Raw genomic sequence first — 19,397 nt, forward strand, 5'->3', positions numbered from 1 at the left:
TGGGGGGGGGGGGGTTTAGAGAACAGTCAATCAATACAGACAAAACACCCTGCGAGTACACGTCTTTGTACACCTCCTTCCTTTGTGATCGTGAATGGCACGCTCGCAGCTGATCAGATGGCTCTTTGTCTGTAATACCCTCACATGGTATTGCAGCCCACCTCCGTTTAATCTCTTTGGGCCCGAGCCAACTCTAAATGCAGAGATCGCCGCTTTTCCCAGAGACAGCAGTGTCAGCAGGGCTGTGCTTCTCCGCCGAGGGCCCCCGTGCTAACCCCCCAGGTCCCTGCCTCCCATGCCCTGAAAAGGAGGTTGAACCTGCGGGACCGGCTCTGCTGCAGTGGCCTGGTACTCATCAGGCGGTGGAGGTGTTTTGTCTAAAGCTTTTTTCATTCATTTACTCTGCTGTGCGAGTGTGCCTTTAACATTAAACAAGCAAGGACCGACGTGTAAATATTTAGCCTTCTGTGTTTGAGCGAGTTCAAAAGCGGCGGAAGAAATGAGTGAGGGGAGTGGGGGGGACATGCTTCAACTTGTAAGAAACTTCACAGCTCAACCTACAGTTTCATTGTGAAAGGGCAGCCATTAATCACAAGCCTGTCTTTAATGTAGGACACCAAGGCGTCCAGTCTTGTCCCCTGAGTTTCCCACCACCAGCTGTTGATTAATATGCCTCAGATTTAAGCTCCACCGTCGTGTAGTGCTAGGTTAGCTATTGGTTAAGTCTCAAAATAAGGCATGCTGGGATGTGTGAGAGGGTCAGGACGAAGAAGCCGTGGCATGAGAGGTAATTTTAGTCGCTCGCTGGGAAACTGGTGTCCACTGTCTGGAATGGTCACAAAGGTCATAACCCTTTTTTAAAAGTGTGAGAGAGGAACATATTATGCAATAAGACTTCCTCGACGACTTCCACGTTAAAGAGGACAACATATTTCTTGATTTTAAATGTTCTTCCCCTTTGTGAATGAGCCCTTTTCATCTTCTGGAAGTTTGATTTGTCATGCGACCCTTTGGTATCTTTCATGCTTCGACTGCTTCCGTTTCTGCCTCGGCGTGCAGAGCTTCAGCTGCTGCCCTCTGCGCTCGAAGATCTACACAATATTTCTTGTGGCATTTAGATAAAATCAGATGCATTTGCAGCATCGGCTGGTTCACGGCTGGGTCGACCAGATGAACTGACACGATGGAAAATGTCAAAGCTGTCAATGAAAAAGAAACTCACTTCAAGCTCTCTGAGGTATATATTTTAAAGTTTGTGTCACAGCTCTGTCACTTCTATCCACCTTTCACTCACCTAATTAGTTCATTCAGTGCACCTGCCAGTCACACTCACCTCATCAGCTCATCACTCTCACCTGCTCACTCTGCCTCTTCACTATTTAAACCCCTGCCTCAGACACACTCACTGCCAGATCGTTCTTTGCATTCATGCTCAACTTTCCCGCACTCACCCATGGACTGATTCCCTGTTGCCGACCCTGCCTGTCCCGGACTACCTCGCCTTGCCTCTGCCCTGGTAACTTACTCAGCCCTTCTGTCCTTGACCACGAGAAACCTGTCGGATTCTTCCAGAGAATCTTCTGCCTGTCGTGTGTTGCAAATAAAGAACTCAAATCATACCAGTCCTGGTGTTGTCGTACTGCTCCTGGGTCCTAACTACACCCGTTACAGTTTGAACTCTTCTTTAAAAAGTACAGTGGTGATATTTGGGGAGAGATTCATGGAAGGGTTCACAGCTCATCTATTTGATCCGTCTAAGATTTACAAGGATGTCTCCCTGATGTGGGACAGATGTCCGGCCTCACACATATGCTCTGGCTCTGTTCGTCCTTTAGCTTCTGGACTATGATTTTTAATACTTAGTCTGAAATACTGGAGCCGAAAGCTGGACCCTAACCCTTCCAGTGCTCTCTTCAGGGTGTCAGAGTCTTTACCCGCTTTCTCTTCATCCCAAAATAATGTAATGGCCTTCATCACTATACCGGGTTGGAGAGTGATCCAGGGGAAGTGGAAATTTCTATTTGTCACATAACTTCTGTTCTTAATTTATGCCACTTCTGTTCCTATTTCAACCCAAACCACGATCTTTTCCTAAACTTGACAAGTAGTTTTTTTTGCCTAAACTTAGCCAAGTATTTCAAACATACTCATTTGAACCCAAAACCACAATCTTCTCCTAAAGTTCTGTTGACTAAACATTGCAAAGACTTACAAAGGGGCACTGAAAGCTTGTGTTGCTGGACATTGCTAAGAAAATGCACGAAAAGTAAGAAAAGAACTTTTCGCAATACATCATAGGAAACGTTGAGGATACGTTGCCTTGTTCCTCGATGGCACATTATGAAATATGATTATTTGTATTTGATACAAACATTGTATGATCCTGCAAAACCCAATAAAAAGTACAGTAAAGAAAAGTGCAGTGGTGGACAAAGTATTCAGATGTTTTACTTTAGTAAAAGTAGCGATACTACAATGTAAAAATACTCTGTTACAAGTGAATGTTCTGCATTTAAACTGTTAAGGAAAAGTATAACAGTATTAACATCAAAACTTAACGGAGTAGCAAAAGTAAAAGAAGGTACTCTTAATGCAGAAATATATATTGTAGCACTGTGTTATAATTTGATGCATTCATGTGTTCATCACTTTAACGTTACAGCTGGAAACGGTGAAGCTAATTACTTTCTGTACTGCTGGTTAGCTGCACAAAAGCCTTTCAATAAATGTAGTGGAGTAAAAAGTACAATATTTGAGTATAGAGTAGCATAAAATGGCACTTCTCATGTAAAGTACCTCAAAATTGTACTTCTACTTGATTAAATGTACTTTGTTACAATCGTCCACTGAAACTGCTTTTTGTACCTGAAAATGCAACTGAATGAGGAGTTTTACTTATTTCTGTGCTTCTGCAATGAAACATATTAGAGGAAAGAAAGTGGAAATACCCAAATTAAGTTTCCTTTCTGGTTTTCTGAGAATGATAATGGTGTCATTCTTACAGCAGGAAATAAACACTGCGTGTTAGTCCTGGTTGTTCGGTGATTGGATTTGTGTGGAATGTTGCTCAATGACTGCAAGGGAAGTTGAAAGAAGAATAAACGGAGTGAAATTCGATGAATGTGGTTGAGAACAGGCGGTGTTATATCAGCGTGTCGATCTGTGTATAAGGAATCGTACGCTTCTGTTTCTATGCTGTATACTGATTTCACACAAATGTACTCGTGTTCAGAGGAAGTCAGTAAAACGGTGCACAATGTGGACAACGCTGGTGCTTTATCAAGTTAGTTTGTGACCCGAAGAGACCTCGATTTCACATCTCGCAGCTCGTGGTAAGTCTACCTTGGATAGTGACAACATATTGGCTAATAATCAAAATCCTTGATTCAAAATATGAATGAAGGATTCTCACTTCCGTAACGTCACTGTGAGCTCTATCACCTTTCAAGGAATAAGTGGTATAACAAGGCAGGACGGGCCGGGGCTAGCTGTGCTGGCATGCTCACATTGTTTTGATAATGTTTGTTAATTTTTTGAAGGTTTTAAACTAGAAATTCTGACCAGATCATACACGATGCACATTTGAAGGTACTTAAACACAAATTTGATAAATATAGGGCCTAATTGTAGTTCTGAAACAAACTTATTTTGATTGTTTGGTCTGTTTAGGGTCACAAAATAGTGAAAGACAAAAATTGAACAGGGCCTAAAGTGACATCCAAAAGTCAAAGCCATGTCAAGCTACTACGAGGAACTTTAATTTTGTGTTGACTTTGACGGTTGTGTTGTGGAGCACCAGTCTTTACAAAACCTCTCTTTTACTGCAGCGGGGTCTGGTTCTGGTTCTCCCTTCCCTCCCTCCAATAGCCAATCTTCAAACAGATGGTCTTTTTTAGCATCAATATCAAATTACGACTCTTTCATAACCAGTTAAATGTTCCTCACAGTAACTTTAATTTGAAAGAATGTGAGACAAAGACTAGCAGCGAATCCCTATATTTGCGAAGCACGAACCAGCAAATATTTGCTGAAAAATGACCGCAATGATTAATCTGACTAATCAATTAGTCGTCCCTACTGTACTGTCAATGCACAGTATTATACAATACTCGCATGATCGACTCTGCAACAACACAACCATCTCCAGTTCTCCCGTGACGCGAACGCTCGGAAGTCATAAATCTCTCCCATCTCTGTATCTCTCTCTCATGTGACGTGAACAGAAGTGTATTGAGGAAAAACCGTAATTGATGGAGAATCATGTCTGGGAGCCAGTTAGTGAGTTTATCAGAGGAAGCCTACGAGCGAGAATAGAGCAGTTCACTCCGAGATCCTATGGACGTTGTGTGTGTGTGTGTGTGTGTGTGTGAGAGAGATGTATACTGTAGGTGTCCTGATTGTTCACATTCCTCACGTGTTGCATTCACGCAGCAACTTATGGCATCAAAACGAGCCAAGATTCTGTCCGTCGTCTTGAATTTGCAGCGGTTTCATGAAGGGCCGTCATTGTTTTTAATTAAGGCCGTTTAAGCGTCGTAAGTTCTCCAGGCTGAATGCTCCCGTCACGCTCCTCTTTGTCCTCGCTTCTTCAGAGGAAAAGAAAAAAAAACGTGTGAGCATTCATTCTGGATTTGCACCTGTTGAATGGAGCGTACGTCTTCCCCGTTTTACGTCTTGAATTTACGGCCCTCAGCTGGAGGGACGACCTTTCACTCGGCCTCTATTGGAGAGCCGCAGCAGCTGTGATGACTTCACTGGCTCTTGGTGTAGAAAGATGTCGAGGAGGGGGAAGGGGGGCTCTCCCTGCACCTTGAACCTGATAGCAGCCTGATTTGAAACGCCGCTGCGTCAGCTGTTAGTTTCTATCCGATTGAACTGATTTCAAAGAAATAAAAAGGTGTATTCATTTCTCATTGTGGTGTCATTTGTATCTATTCATGTGATTGAAAGACGGGCAGGAAGAAACCACTAAGATGCCCCCCAGTTTCTCATATGTGTGGTCCTTGGCAAAAGCAAATTGACTTTTTTTTTAAGCAGCTGCGCGAAGAGAAACATTAGCAACGCTGACTCATTACAAAGACGAGCTGAAAGATCTGTGCCAATTTATCTGTGGTTTGGCAGAGACAAATGTAGCACACTTCCACTGGATAACGGCGTTCGAGCACGAGGAGAAATCTCCGCTTTGTGAATGGATGATTTTAGGAAGTGCCCCATTACCGAGCAGCTCCTCTTTGCCTGCTGGCTTTCCTCTGGAGCAGCTGTCGGTCAGTGTGTCAGTGGGTAAATCTCTGAGATACAGATTGCTAATGAGCTCTTGAGGAAGCCCTGAACCCTGGCCCTGAACTCAGCATCACGCTGTGTGAAGTGAAGAGCTTCCCCTGCTGCACTCATGGGGGGGGGGGGAGTTAAGAAGTGTGAATATTACCAACGTCACTTGAATTCTGTAAACAAGTGCGTTCGACTGTGGCTTTGCTGTTTACTAACAGTCTTTTCTGACTAAGTGTACAGGAGTCGTGAGATCTCACGGTGGCCGTCGGTGAGCTCCGGGTGGTCTTCCAAAACCCAGAACAGTCCAGGTCAGAAACTTTGACCTCCCTCCAGGATCGTTTCTGTCGACTTTGTTGATCCGGTAAAGAGGTTTTCTTGGGTAATGAGATTGTTCACGATGAAAGACGGGTCGCAGATCGTCGTCGAAAGCGGCCTCTGCTCGCATCGTCCCGCTGCTGCACATTCCTGCTGGTTCGCGTTACAGCGGAGATGTGAAGCAGCTGGAGTTCGACGAGTTTAGTAACCGGTGACTCGAAGGGGCTGACGTTGCTTTCATTCAACGAGTTGGAAGCAGCTCATTGCAGATCTTATATCCTCCTCCATGACCTAATACCATTGAAGTGGATTCATCAGGTTGAAGGAGGACTTTCGCTGAATGGTTTATGAGACTAAGAGTACGTCCACGCTGAGCCGGTTAATCTTGTAAATTAATCTTTTACTCTGTATTTCAGCTCTCCGTCCAAACTCAAACAGAACCTCCAGAGTGTATAAAGCTTTGCTGAAGGGTTAAACTCCACTTTCACTAAAAAGGGGTCAAAGAATTAACCTTTATTTTGACTTCAAAAGAAGGATTTTTATCACCTGGGAAAGACTGCTGGTCAATGTAGTGTTTATGAGCTGCGATTAAGATGACAACAGAAAACTATGCAACCTTGTCATGAATTTGGCCGCATTAAAACACAACAGAGGTGACCACAGAGAGCAGGAAGAGAGTGAACAGGGGTGTGAACCGGCTCTGCAGGATAACTGTGTGCGTGTGTGAAGGTGTGGTGGACAGAAAACTCGGACATTGTAAGTGATTGCTTTATTTAGGGAGGATGTGTTGTTGGGGAGAAGCCAGCATGTAGAAACTGGACACAGCATCCTCAGACAATGACAGATTCCCTCCCTTATTTTTTGGTATTTTGTACTTTTGTTCCTGCACATTCCTTACACCTCCGAATATATTCCTCCTTCGGATGATAAAGCTAAATTCTATCTGCTGTTGGACGGTGATTCAGGTTTGATGTGTGGCTGCTAATACTAGAAAATCCTGCTGGCCTCATGGCATTAACGTTTTTTTTCATGGACGGCAGCCAGCCGGCTCCCTTTGTGACCTATTGTAGACGAGACTATCCCTTCGAGCGCCGTTGTTATCAAGTGACCTGGTTCAATCAACATCAGATGAAATGGGATTTCCACCAGCAGACCAAAGTCACAGCGGGAAATGTCTCCTGCATGCATCAGCGTTTTAGCAGCAGTTAGTTTGGTTGCCGCTTATCATGCATAAATAGCAGTGGTGCATAAATGAAAGTGCAGAGCAGATATGAGTGTGCAGCAATAAGAGCTGCAAACTAAAAGGTATTGACTGAGCAGGAGTTCATCTCCGTGCCAGTTTTAAGCGGAGCCACGCTCAGATAGCAAGCCTCCACAAATAGTGCTGAGATCACGTGAGGAGGCATGGTGCCAGTTGGGTCGTGTTGGTTACACCCTCGTCCACATTTCTTTTAATTTAATGTCAGCCCCACTGGAAATACATTTGCTCTGACACGTAGCAACGTTTTTTTTACAGCCACTCAGCTGTCCAAGAAGTCATCCTCTGTGTGAACCACATAATGCCGCTATGATAGTGACCAAATCTATCGGCAGGAAAAAGACCTTTTTGAATACAAGGTGGTTTTAGATTTAAAGGGGCCTTTCACTGATTTTTCATTATGGGAATTGTAGGATCCAGTAGCTTTCCCACATAGGGACTAAAATTCAGGATATCTTGTCCTCCTTTTGTCACGATCAGGCTTTGCCTTCTGTGTTCTGTGTGTGTCTTTGTGTAGCTCCACACCCCCCTCACTCTACCTGTCCGTCACTCCCTCCTCATCAGCACAACTCCCCTCACCTTTAAAGCCACTATTTAAACCCCTGCCTCTCAGTCACTCTTTGTCAGATCATTGTCATGTCAACCCGCCCGTTTGGCTCGTCCTGTTCCCGGTTTCCCCGTCTGCCTGCTCTGCCAGATTCCCACCCTCGTCTCTCATCTCGTCCTTTGTTTCCCTGCTGTTTTTTCGATGTAAGATTCCTGGTTCATTAAAGACCTGTTTCACTCTACTTTTGGTCACGTCTGCGTTTGAGTCCTCCACCACACCCCGTGACACCTTTCCCTTAGTTTTGATCATTCTTTTTCACATCGGTCCCCCCAACATTAAGAGAGCACAACTCAATCTCTGGAGCTCCTCTTTAAAGGAGCAGAGCATTTAAAACTGGATTTTCATGTCCATATGCCAAGAAAAATTGATGCGTTTCCTGCTGCAAGAAGACAGAGCAGACGCTGACCAGGTTGGCGAGATTTCAGCTGGTCTTTCTGGCATCGCAGCCAACTCCACCACCAATAATTGTGTTCATAAATACGCTCACACAGAAACTGCTTGGCTTCATGTCGATGAGATAAAGCTATGCAGATCTTACTTAAAACTGTATTTCTCAAAATGCTGTTATTGGTTATTACCCAAACACCTGAATAGTCTTTCCAACTGTCCCTAATGAACTTAAGGTGGGAGGAGGTGACGTTAACGGCAGCTGTTTATTAGCCATTAGAGCGATGCAGACCCAGAAAATAGAAGACGAGGCCATTGAGCTGCTGTTTTTGCACCAGGTTCCCTGTAAACATAGTTCAAATCTGTTATTCACACAGAATTATTGACTTTTCTTTTGTCGGATTTTCCCACATCTTATAACCACATTTTGGGGAAACAAATAATAGAAATTTCAGACAATGTTTACATCTGACACCATTTCCTAAACCCTGGCAACTTTAGGCGACTTTAAATCCTGATTTAAGGCTAAAAGATGGTGACAATCGTTAGGTTTGTTTCCTTTTAAGAATCTCTTTGTGTGTGTGTGTGTGTGTGTGTGACACATTTCTCCGATTTTATTTAAAGCTCCCTTCATGCAAAAATAGCTTGTTTTGCTCAAACATCCTGTCATGACATGTAATAAATAACATTATTATGGTTCTTCCACTTACAATCAAACCTCTGGTGTTGTTTGAGGCGACGCAACACATGTTTTGCATACGTGCATTCCAGAGTGACTTTCCCCTACAGACGTGTACACACACACACACACACACACACACACACATGCTCACAGCTTTCGGAGCAGCAGCAGGAAGTGGAGGAGGATTTCAGCCTTCATAGAGAAACTCCAGTTGAAAGCAGAGCTGTCCAGTACGACATCAGTGCCACTTCTTTGAAATGTTGCCCTTGGATTTACAACTTTGAACATGTGGTTTACAGCTTTAGAGCCGGCTAAAATGAGCGTAGATTCCACCAGGTTCACCAGTGTGTCAAAGCCCACACAGCAGATACCAACGACGTCAGGCTGACTTTTGAGAAAATGTGTTTAAAAAGAGAGTCTCGGGTACATCTAATGCTAAGAGCTAAGCTAATGCAGTCTAATACAATGGTTTTGGATGCTGCGGTTTGCTCTTGAATTGTATTGCGCTCTACATTTATATCAATGAAGTTATTGAATATCAGAAACACCTCTCAGTATAAAACATTACGTACTACATTTTCCAAACTAACCAGTCTGACCAACACCTCTCGAATTATTACCTTCATGAAGGTTTTTTTTGCAGCATTAGTTTTAGTTGGGTGCACTTAATAAACTGCCTAATAAAAAAAGTGTACATGTGATGTGTGTGTGATGAGATCTTTCCAACTTCAAAGCAACTTTTGAGAGAAGACAAAACACAATCATCCTCCCACGTATGAAAAGTTGAATTCATGAGAAATGAAACATGCTCTCTTGGCCCTGCTTGGTCTGGTATGACCAGTAGCTTATGGTGGCTAATGTTAGCAAACTTTATATACTGTAGATATGGTGGTGTTCTTGACATTACCGAGTCACTTCACCAATTTATTGACTCTTCTTGGGCCAATATATTGCGCTTCACTGTAGCATTATTCTACTGCTATCTGCTATTTACTATTATGCAACATATTCAGTTACATTCAGTCATGAACCGTTTTGGACGTGTTGTGCTTCAGAAAAAGAAAAGAAGGTGAAACGTGCACAGCTGCGTTGTTGCTCAAGCGCTCTTTGACGTAGATATGTTGTTATATAGCAACATAGATGAAACAAAAAAACTTCACTCAGCAACAAGTGTCAGGCGTCAGTTTGTAAATGACCTGTAGCCTGTTGGGGTTTTGCTCGTAGTGTGAACAAAGCATCAGGGATGACGTGTCACGTTCCTCTGGTTACTGTACATGCATGGTGTCTTTCCAAAATAAAGTTCTGTGTTCACAGGAAACGTACAGTTTTCTTTCGTTACGCGACTCTGACACGAACAGCGGCTTCCTAGATGAAAGTCCTGTGTTTGTTTAATCTAACATTGATGTAGGTGGGTTTACATTACAGTTAGTTGATAGACCGGTGCGTCTCACACAGGTGCTAGAAGGTGCTAGAAGGTGCCCTCGGGCGGTGGTATCGGATGCAGGAGGGCACTGACTAAGCGGAGGTATTTGAAAAGTTGGCACTGCAAAGGGGTTGTATTATTCCACTCCATAGTTTTGGTTTAAAACTACTTAAGTGCTAAATAAAAGGGGAAAACTCTATGTTAACATGTTAATTGTTCCAAGAAGAAATTAAATGCAAACTTAGACGGTCATCTAGGAAACAAATCTTTACTTGGAGCTCTGTGATCAAATACTTTGACCCACTGAACTCCTTACAGGATGATTTTCTTTCTTTTTCATTTTCTTAACATGTTGATCAGATAAACCAACTTGTAAATTTGTGTTTTTACTCTAAACTTGGACTTCACTTCTCTTTGTTTTTTTTTTCCTGCTGTTATCTGACTTTCACAGCAAATTTACAACTAACGCACCCACAACTCATAATGAAAGGAGCGACTCATTTGCGTTTGAGTTTAAAGTCTTACTCGCATTATGAAACAAAACTTAGCTGACAAACAGTCATATCAGTACTTGAACATCTCCTTTCTCTGTTTTGCAGGGTAGGTGCTGCTGCAGACCCTCATGCAGTCCCAGGTTTTACAGCAGCTGTCACACTTACAGACATCTGAAGATACTGATCTGAATGGGAAGGATGCAAAGGTGGAAGCAGTCAGTGTTGGATTCAGTTTCACAGAGTCCTAATGGAACACACACACACACACACACACACACTGCATGGTGTTTAATACTATCTACTTCCCCGTCTTCAGGAGGACACACATACACCCTGAATGGGCCCCTGTGGTGATCTACATTGTCGTTGGGAAGTACCTAGTGTTACAACTGCCATGCTGGTCTGCTTAAAGGGACAGTGCTGCACTTTCATGTGCAGTAAACGTTCCCCTGTCCGGGCTTTTCAATCCCCTGTATAGCCGGACGTTTCAGTTGTCGCTATATTAGTGAGCAAGCAATTTTTCTGCGCAGTTTAGGAGTCAGCGAGGGTATTTTCTGTATTAAACACTGCAGTTTCTGAATCGTCAGGACGTAAAATTAGCTCACTTCAAATGCACAAAGAGTTGAAGGAGACTGGCGTTGATATTGTTTTGATATATATCTTATAGGTTTATTTTCTGTTGGAAAAAGAAAATGGAGAAGTCTACTCAAATAACAACTTGACAAATCTATAATTGCTGGGGTCATGAGAATTTGGTGCAGAATACATCGAGGATTCGTGATACAGTGTAAATAAAGTCTAACCACAGACTTTGTTTTGTGAACAGTTTATGAAACCACATATATTTTCACTTTCGCATGTAGCGTGTGCCTTATATGTATTTTCTCTTACTTTACGCTGTTGTATGTATTTTTAAAAGCTGCACACGTGTTTGAATAAATATTTCCCTCTGGCTGATTTACCACTATGTGTGTGTTTTTCTTCAAGTCCAACAAGCAAGTGAAGCGTACACATTACACTGAAGCTGGTCCTGGATGTTCTGCATCGCTGCCTCCTGTTTACAGCTGCAGAGTGTGAAAGTGTTTAATCTGTACATGAGCTCCTCGCACTTCTCCCAAGGGCCAATTACACACACAAGACAATACATCTTCACTTATTACGAAAGCCTAACCGCAACACATAGGTGTCGCCTTATTAATAAGGTTCTTTCCCGCACAATGTTCCATTTATTTCAACTGACAATATTAAGAAAACGATGTTAGCAAACAAGCAGTCATTTAATGGTCCTAACTTCAGTTAAGTGTCCACTCACTCATTTTATTGATTCATTTAATTTCAGAAATATTTGATTGACTTAAGTTGTAAACTGTTGGATTGATCAACTTACCTCAACGTCATCAACATTGACATGGCAATTTGTGTGTTTGTTGGGTTGCAATAGCCTATTTATCTAACATTTTATCTTTGGTTATGTAATGCAGATAAGAAGCTTTGTCTTGTGATGTGTGCTCTATTGTACATCTAATGGTTTTATTATTTTACACAGGTTTCTGGTAAGGTTATGATTTAGGCGTGTTTTTTACTGAATTAGGGTTTTAAGTTGTGATTGGGCCGGAAACTGTCTCGCAACACTGATAGTTTGATTAGAATCTAGGTTAAAGCAATAGTCAGACATTTTGGGAGAAAAATTTTGCTTTCTGGTAGAGAGGTAGCTTAGATAATCTTCTTCTTCTTAGCTTAGCATAAAGTCTGCAAACAGCTAGCCTGGCTCTATCCAAAGGACTCCAGGAAGTTACTGCTCAAGGCCAACAAATAGTCTGGTGAATTACCCTCCATGAATAGCAATTTGTTGTTTTCACACTTTAGTTTTTATTGTATTTAAACAAATGAGATAAAGCAGGTTAAACCGTGAGCTTCAGAGGCGCTGGCAGAGCTGTTTCTCCCCGTTTCCAGACTTAATGCTTAGCTAACCTTCTCACGGCTGTAGCTTCAGCAGCAGCAGCTACAGGAGGTGGAGAAGTGCCTTGCTCGAGTGCAGCTGAGTGATAATTGAACTGTCTGTCACATTCAGTTCAGTCTCCAGGTTTGACCACAGAGCAGGTGTTGGTTCATGTTATGGACGTCACACTACATCCCTCTCACTTCTGTTTGCCCAGCAGAAACCTTTGGATGTGGTCAGCTGAGCGGTTAGTCATGCTCAGTGGACTGGATATCCGTCACTTTAAAAAAATCTCTTTTACCCCTTCTTGACATTCAAACACTCGTAGGACAACTGTTACAACTGTGCCAGGTCAAGGTGTCTGACTCTGTTTCGCTGGCTTTGATGTGAAGCCTAGGGTTTTATCTAGAAGAAAAGCGAGGAGGTTAAACAAACACAAACCTCATTAAAATAAACCTCTGTCAACTCCCACTCCCTGTTTTTTCTGAGGTAGAGGAACGCGCTGTCGTGCTTCACATCCCACGCAGAATTACGACATGACTTCAGGTAATGAATGAACCGGCCGGGGATGCCCACCCAGTAACCAGGAAACAAAGAGAAACTGCAAACCCTCACTCCCAGATCAGTAAAGAATAATTGAGTTTCCCACCACTGTCTCACCTCATCGTCATCAGGACAGTTTACCACACACACACACACACACACACACACACGTGTTATGTGTACACACAACCAATGCACTTATCATTCATCTATGTAAAGTGGTTCGGGGATTTTGTTCTATGTCTAGTCTTTGGTGTCTGCACACACTAGAAAGAGAAACTGTTTATCACATCATAATTTGTATTATCTATCACACACACTAGCTGAAATGGAATACGTTTAAAGGGGAAATCAATTTCCTAAAGTTAGTTTAAAGGCACTGAAAACCCATTTTCTGGTTTAGTTCCTTGGAGCAATGGAGTCCTACATGAACACACAGTTTCCTGCCAAAGTTTGAACAGTTATTTCACGTGAGAAATGTCCATATTTGTCTGTTTGTCTTGTCTTCTCTCACTTACTTTAAGTGGGCTGGACTTGTGATGTCATGTATTTCCAGGCACCAATTAGAGATTAGCAACATTTGAAACAAAACAATCTCAAAAATGAAAATTAGCTGAGATTTTGAGAGGAAAAATTACAACAAAAAATTTTTTTCTGTGAATTTTATTGTTGATTTGTGCTTATTTAGTGATTAATATATATAAATACTTAAGATTTAGTACCAAGTTTTCAGTGGCTGTAAAATGAGATCTGAGGAAACAGAATACTTTCTGTTGTGTAACAAAGTGAAGTTAATGATGAGTACCTGTGGAGTCGTCTCATGTGCTCACAATGTGCTGCCGTCCTTTACAGCCCAGTAAACCTCTTTAAATGTCAATTTAACTGAGCTTGTCATGTCATTCTCTTATTTTACTGGCTTTTTGTTAACTTTCACGGGTTGTATTTGTCTGTCCATACCATAGAAAGACAATAATGGAAATACCAGCCCACAAGTCACATTATTATCTTATCCTTTAGATTTAGCTTTTCACTTGTGTTGGCCTATCTGGACTATTTTTCAGGCCTCTTAAAAGTATTCAATTAAAACTGAAAGAAACATTTTGTGGTTGACCTACCCATAACCCATAAACATTAAGTAGACCCTTTAAAACCATTTGTTTAAAATAAAGATTTACTTGTGACCCATTGCCACCAGTTTCATATATTTATGGGTTAATCACTAGGTCAACCCAAAAGAAAACCACTTTCTCACAGTTTTAATTTAACAGTTTTGAGAAAGTTAAATAGACTAAATTCATAACAAAGATTCGAAGAAGTTTTTAATTTTATATAAAATTAATGTTTTCGTTCCGCACCCCTATCCAGTCCAACATCTTACAACCCATCTGGAACCATTAAAAGAAAATCTAAAATATTTTTTAAATATATGTCATTGTAAATCAACTCTTTGCTCCACTAAATTCATTTGTCAGGCTATCGTAGCTTCAAATTACCAACCAGCTGAAGATGAATACATTTTTCTGCCCTATAGCTGCAATGGGGATGAATGAGCCATATGCCATGCAACAATTTATTTATAGGCTGATTTATAATAATCATATCACTATCATCCAGGGATTTTCAGTGTAGGAAAATGTCCCGACTGTCTGACCTCATAGTCGCTGCTGCGGCCTCGGTTCACGCCCTCCGCCTTTTGATGTGGCTGCTCTGTTTGTTCACCAGCGCCAGCGGTCTGCTCGCTCCCATTCAACAATCTGCCACTTGCTAAATCCCTCTCTCTGACTGGGCAGCAGCCGCATTGTTTGCATTTTACACCAAGAGGTGAGAAACATGCGGTCTCGTTCGCACCTCTTGAGCCTGGATATCAGCCGCAGAGTGCATTCTGCAGAAATCAGGTGACTTCTCACCTGCATTCAAATCCAACGTGGGCTCAAGTGACGTCACTAATACCACTGTTTGAGCAGCTAATGTTATAATTATTATCAGTTGTTATTTCCATCCACCTGGAACAAACGATATTTCGAATACTGGACTTTGCCAAATTTGACGTTCATTTGTGCTCACCTTTAATCTGTGTTCAACACGAGTATGTGTGAGCATGATTTCTGACACCCCAACTATAGTCATGGTCCAATATGCAACTTGAAACCTCCAGTGAACATACACCCAGTGAAGTAGGACACACCTTGTGTCCAGCAGTTAACCTTTTGAAGAAAAAAATATTTGCAGAGTCACTTGTTTAGTATATTGTAAGAAACATATGCCGTTTTATGATTCTGATTAGCACCGACACAACACTGGGTTAATTTTACCCACAATATAGAGGACACCACCCAAAAGAAGATTTGTTTTGACTCAATAACCCAACACTAATATAAAACACTAGCTACAAAATGATGAGCAAGGTGGGACACAAAAAAGTCTTTGAAGTGAAGACCCCAGAAAACGTGTTTGTTCCAGTTGGATAGAAGAGTCTAGAAGAGGAAGAGGAATGTGGAGAGTATTGTCAAACAACCTGCAGAGTTTCTCAAAGTTTAGTTTGTATTCACTGAACCTCGAGAAGAATAGTTTCTCTCTGACTCAGATGTGAAACAATCATCACATGAGAAGCACAAACTATGTGAAACCATGATACATACCACCAGTTTTTAAATTAATCAGGAAATGCTGAAAAAAACAGTCGTGATCACACGACCGGGTGGCACCTTTCTACGGTGTGAAGAGTTAGAAAAGAGAAAATGGGTTAACAGGAAAGTTTCCAGAGTCTCCACTAACACTGAGAGAAAAGAACTTTATGAATCAACACTAACAGGAACTATTAGAGGAGTTCAGATTAAACACTGGTTGGTTACTCATTGACATTCCAGGCTGAAAGGCAACAACTTCAATACAGCTCACTTTTTTCAATATTTACATTTATTAAATATTTGTTTGCTTTATCACAATGAGCCGCTGAATCATGAATACAGTAATACAACATGTAAGGGAACTAAGTGGTTTTACACTTCATTGACAAGGAGACGTAACAGCTGAAACTGAAGAGAGGAAACCATCAAGTTAAGTTCCTCTTGACAACTCCACCAGCACCATAAATGGAAGGAGCTTCATTCACAAATGTGCACCCTGTGAACCCATGACAGCACCCAGTGGCACCTCTAGTACTGAGCCCGGTGGATAACTTGCAGCTCGTAAAATGCGCATGCATGAACACGGAGGCAAAACAGAGCACTTTTTCTCTTTTTATTACTGTAAAAATGCAAGTAAAACACATGCAAGGCAAAACATTTTCTTGAACCATTGATTTTCATACTTTTTTTGTCAAACTTCATGCCTTTTTTAATCTATTGCATCCTGAATTTAAAGATATTGTAACCACGTACTGTATGCACACGTATTTTCCATTACATGTGGCTCCATAGATCACATTTCAGAGGATAAGTCTGACTTACTTAATGGTATTAGATTAGATAATTCAGTTTGCTGTGACTCTATAGTCGAGTATTTTACTACTAAAGGTCAGTGAGGTTGTGGTGAGATGAAAATAGAAAAAGCCCATTAAGCATTAGTATGTCTTCATCAGCAAATCTTCAATTAAAGTAACTGCTCAGACCGCCAGTCATTTAATCCTTTTATCTAAAGGATCTGGTCCATGTTGACTACACTAATGTGCATGCACACGTGCACCTTTATGTGTGTATGTGACAGCATTTTCTTATCTCCCCATCAAGTAATATTATACAGCCGCCCTCACTACAGATTATCTCATTTATCTTATTTTTCCCCCCATTTTTCTCAGATCTCACAGGTACAATACTTCCCATAACTCCCTCTGGCAGAGAGTCTGTAGATTAAAAAGTGTCCAGACATGCTGCAGGTGAGCGGCTAACCCTGCGTTCCCAGGCTTGATGTAAAAATAAATAGGGAGACAGCTGTGGGAGGTCTCTGAGTGCCTGTAACTTGGCATGAGTGTGTTCGAAAGTATGCCCTCTCCTAAGTCAAACACCAGCACAGGCTGCTACTTGCTCCTGTCTAACTGATCTGCCCGCCCACACATGGGAAAGCACTTTCCAGGAATCATGCTCCAGAGATCTCCGTACCCAGCCAGGCACTTTTATTTCATTTAAAACCATCACTTTGTTTAGGTTGAAAAGATTTCTTAAAATAACATTCTGTACTGTAAGGCACAGTAAAAGGCTATAAAGTTCCTAGTAAATTTAAACAGCGGCCTTTAATCAAAGGCTTGGCTCGAAGTCACAAATAGCGATGATACAACTGTAAGTGAATTTAATGCAGCTAGCGCACCCTATACTGCTGAACAAGCCATGGTATACAGAGCTGTCACACATTGTATAGATTTAAACCGCTCTGCATTTCAAACGCACTATATCAAAGTGAGTCCTGTTCATTCCTGCCGTTAAGATACAGGCCCTGTCATGGCTGCTGAGCTTTTCACTTGCGTTGCACTTTAATTTAGACGTATGACGCAGTAGTGATTGGAATGTATCCCAGAGCACTGTCAGTCAGCCAATGCTATATGTACAGTGTGACTCTGTTGGCCATCAAACATTTAAATTAAGACTTTTAGCAGCTAACCAGATTCTGCTCAGAGTTAAAAATACGTCTGCCAACACTTCCAAAGGTCACTACTGTATGTGGTATCTTGTTTGTTAGCCCGCACACAAACATAAATGTAAACAACAAAGCTGGTTGCCAAAAAGAAGTTAGGCTACTTCACATAACTCCATGTAAACACTATCGTTTTTACATTTTTGTTTGTGTGCTTATTAAACCAATGACATATAATGTGTTTCTTAACTTTGAAGAGGGCCAGCTAGCTGTTCCCTCTGCTCCTATTCTTCATGCTAAGTAAGCTAAGCTAATCGCCTCCTAGCTCTAATACATATGGACAGGGTGGTATCATCCATCTCATCTAACTCTTGGCAAGAAAGTGAATTGCAGTTGCAGTGAAGGGTATTTCCCAAAATGTCAAACTATTGCTTTATGGTGTGTTTATTGTGTATTCTATGGCTGTACAGTACAGACAGTAGCTGTAGCTAGCTAGCAATGTTTGAGCTTGTGCTGTACCTGTTTGTGTGATATTTCAGACTCTGACTGATCTCAAAACTTAACAAGAACTCCAGTTCTTTCTGGTATTTTTGTCCAAACCCCTTTCCCCTTTTATTGTCTCTCTACATTCATGGATTTACCCACATTCGCCCATTTTTTGCTCAAATTTGTGTACACTTACGTCTTTGCAATGACTATAGATGCAGTCATGACTCATGGAAATGTTATTTCATAGCTTTACTTTTCTCTGTGCTGACACAATTGTAGGCCTATATGTAATATTGTGTGGCATCAACGATTTCAATTGATTGTTATGTATTGTTATTGTATATTGAAGTCAATAAACTAAACTAACTCCTACTTTAACTGCTGCAACTGCAATGACTTTCTGATAAATGAATATTCCCCTGGTTCTGACTTTCAAGATGCATTTATATGTATGTATGTTGTTGTTGACCTAAATGACTGCTTGCATTTTGACCATCGATTTTGACATGTTAACTGTGTAGGCTATATCAAACTTATTTCACACCATCACATAAAGAAAGTCACTTCACACTGTCACAGGGTAGCTGCCATATAAAACTCATCAAGGTATTTTTGGATTCCAGAGAAAACACAGACGCTGCAGTCCATGTCTGTGGAAAATGTACAGCCATATAGGTATTGAAAAATTCTGTTTTGCTTAATCTATTTTGTTCAGCATCTTCACTCTGAGTCATGGTTAGGGGAAGTTAGGGCTCTCTTTATGCATATGTACTGGTTGTGAAAACTAGTGCTGCTTTTGTAAAGGTGCTATTTAGAAATCATACTGTCACGATGGGGCCTCCCCTGGTCAGCCAGGCTCTCAGTTCTGCTCAGCACAGTGTCACTACACAGTGTCACTACATCGCTCCATTAACCTCAATGAACTTGTGCATTGGAAAAAAATGATCACGTCTGACTCAAGACTTTTCTTTTAAAATTATGCAGCAGTGCACATACCAGAAAATGTATCTTCAAATATCACCTGCTATCTCCTCGAAAAACCCCAAACTGTTTTGACACAAATAATTATCTTTTAACAGTAATTAACATCAGAGGCAGCAGCAGCAGCCGATCCAGGAGGATGCACTGAGAGCGGTTCACTCATCCTCTGCTCTTTCCACGCTGACAGCGGGGAACCGACAAGTGAATTGCCATAGCGTTTACACAGATGCTGACATTTAGACAGGGCCATGAGAAAGGGGAAAGACAGAGTGATCAGGTTGCAGGCAGTGAATCATTTTGTTCGCCTGAATGTTTATAGTAGAGCGTGTTGTTAAGGGCTAGCATAACGGCCCGTGAGAGGATGGCACATCTCGCTTGCCTGTTTACCTGCTGGGGTTGTGTTAGTTGGTGTCACTGTTGCTCTTTGCCCCCCCCCCCCCCCCCC

Source organism: Anarrhichthys ocellatus, unplaced genomic scaffold, assembly GCF_004355925.1.
Source record: "Anarrhichthys ocellatus isolate YVR2014 unplaced genomic scaffold, GSC_Weel_1.0 scaffold10, whole genome shotgun sequence".
NCBI classification, from domain to species: domain Eukaryota; kingdom Metazoa; phylum Chordata; class Actinopteri; order Perciformes; family Anarhichadidae; genus Anarrhichthys; species Anarrhichthys ocellatus.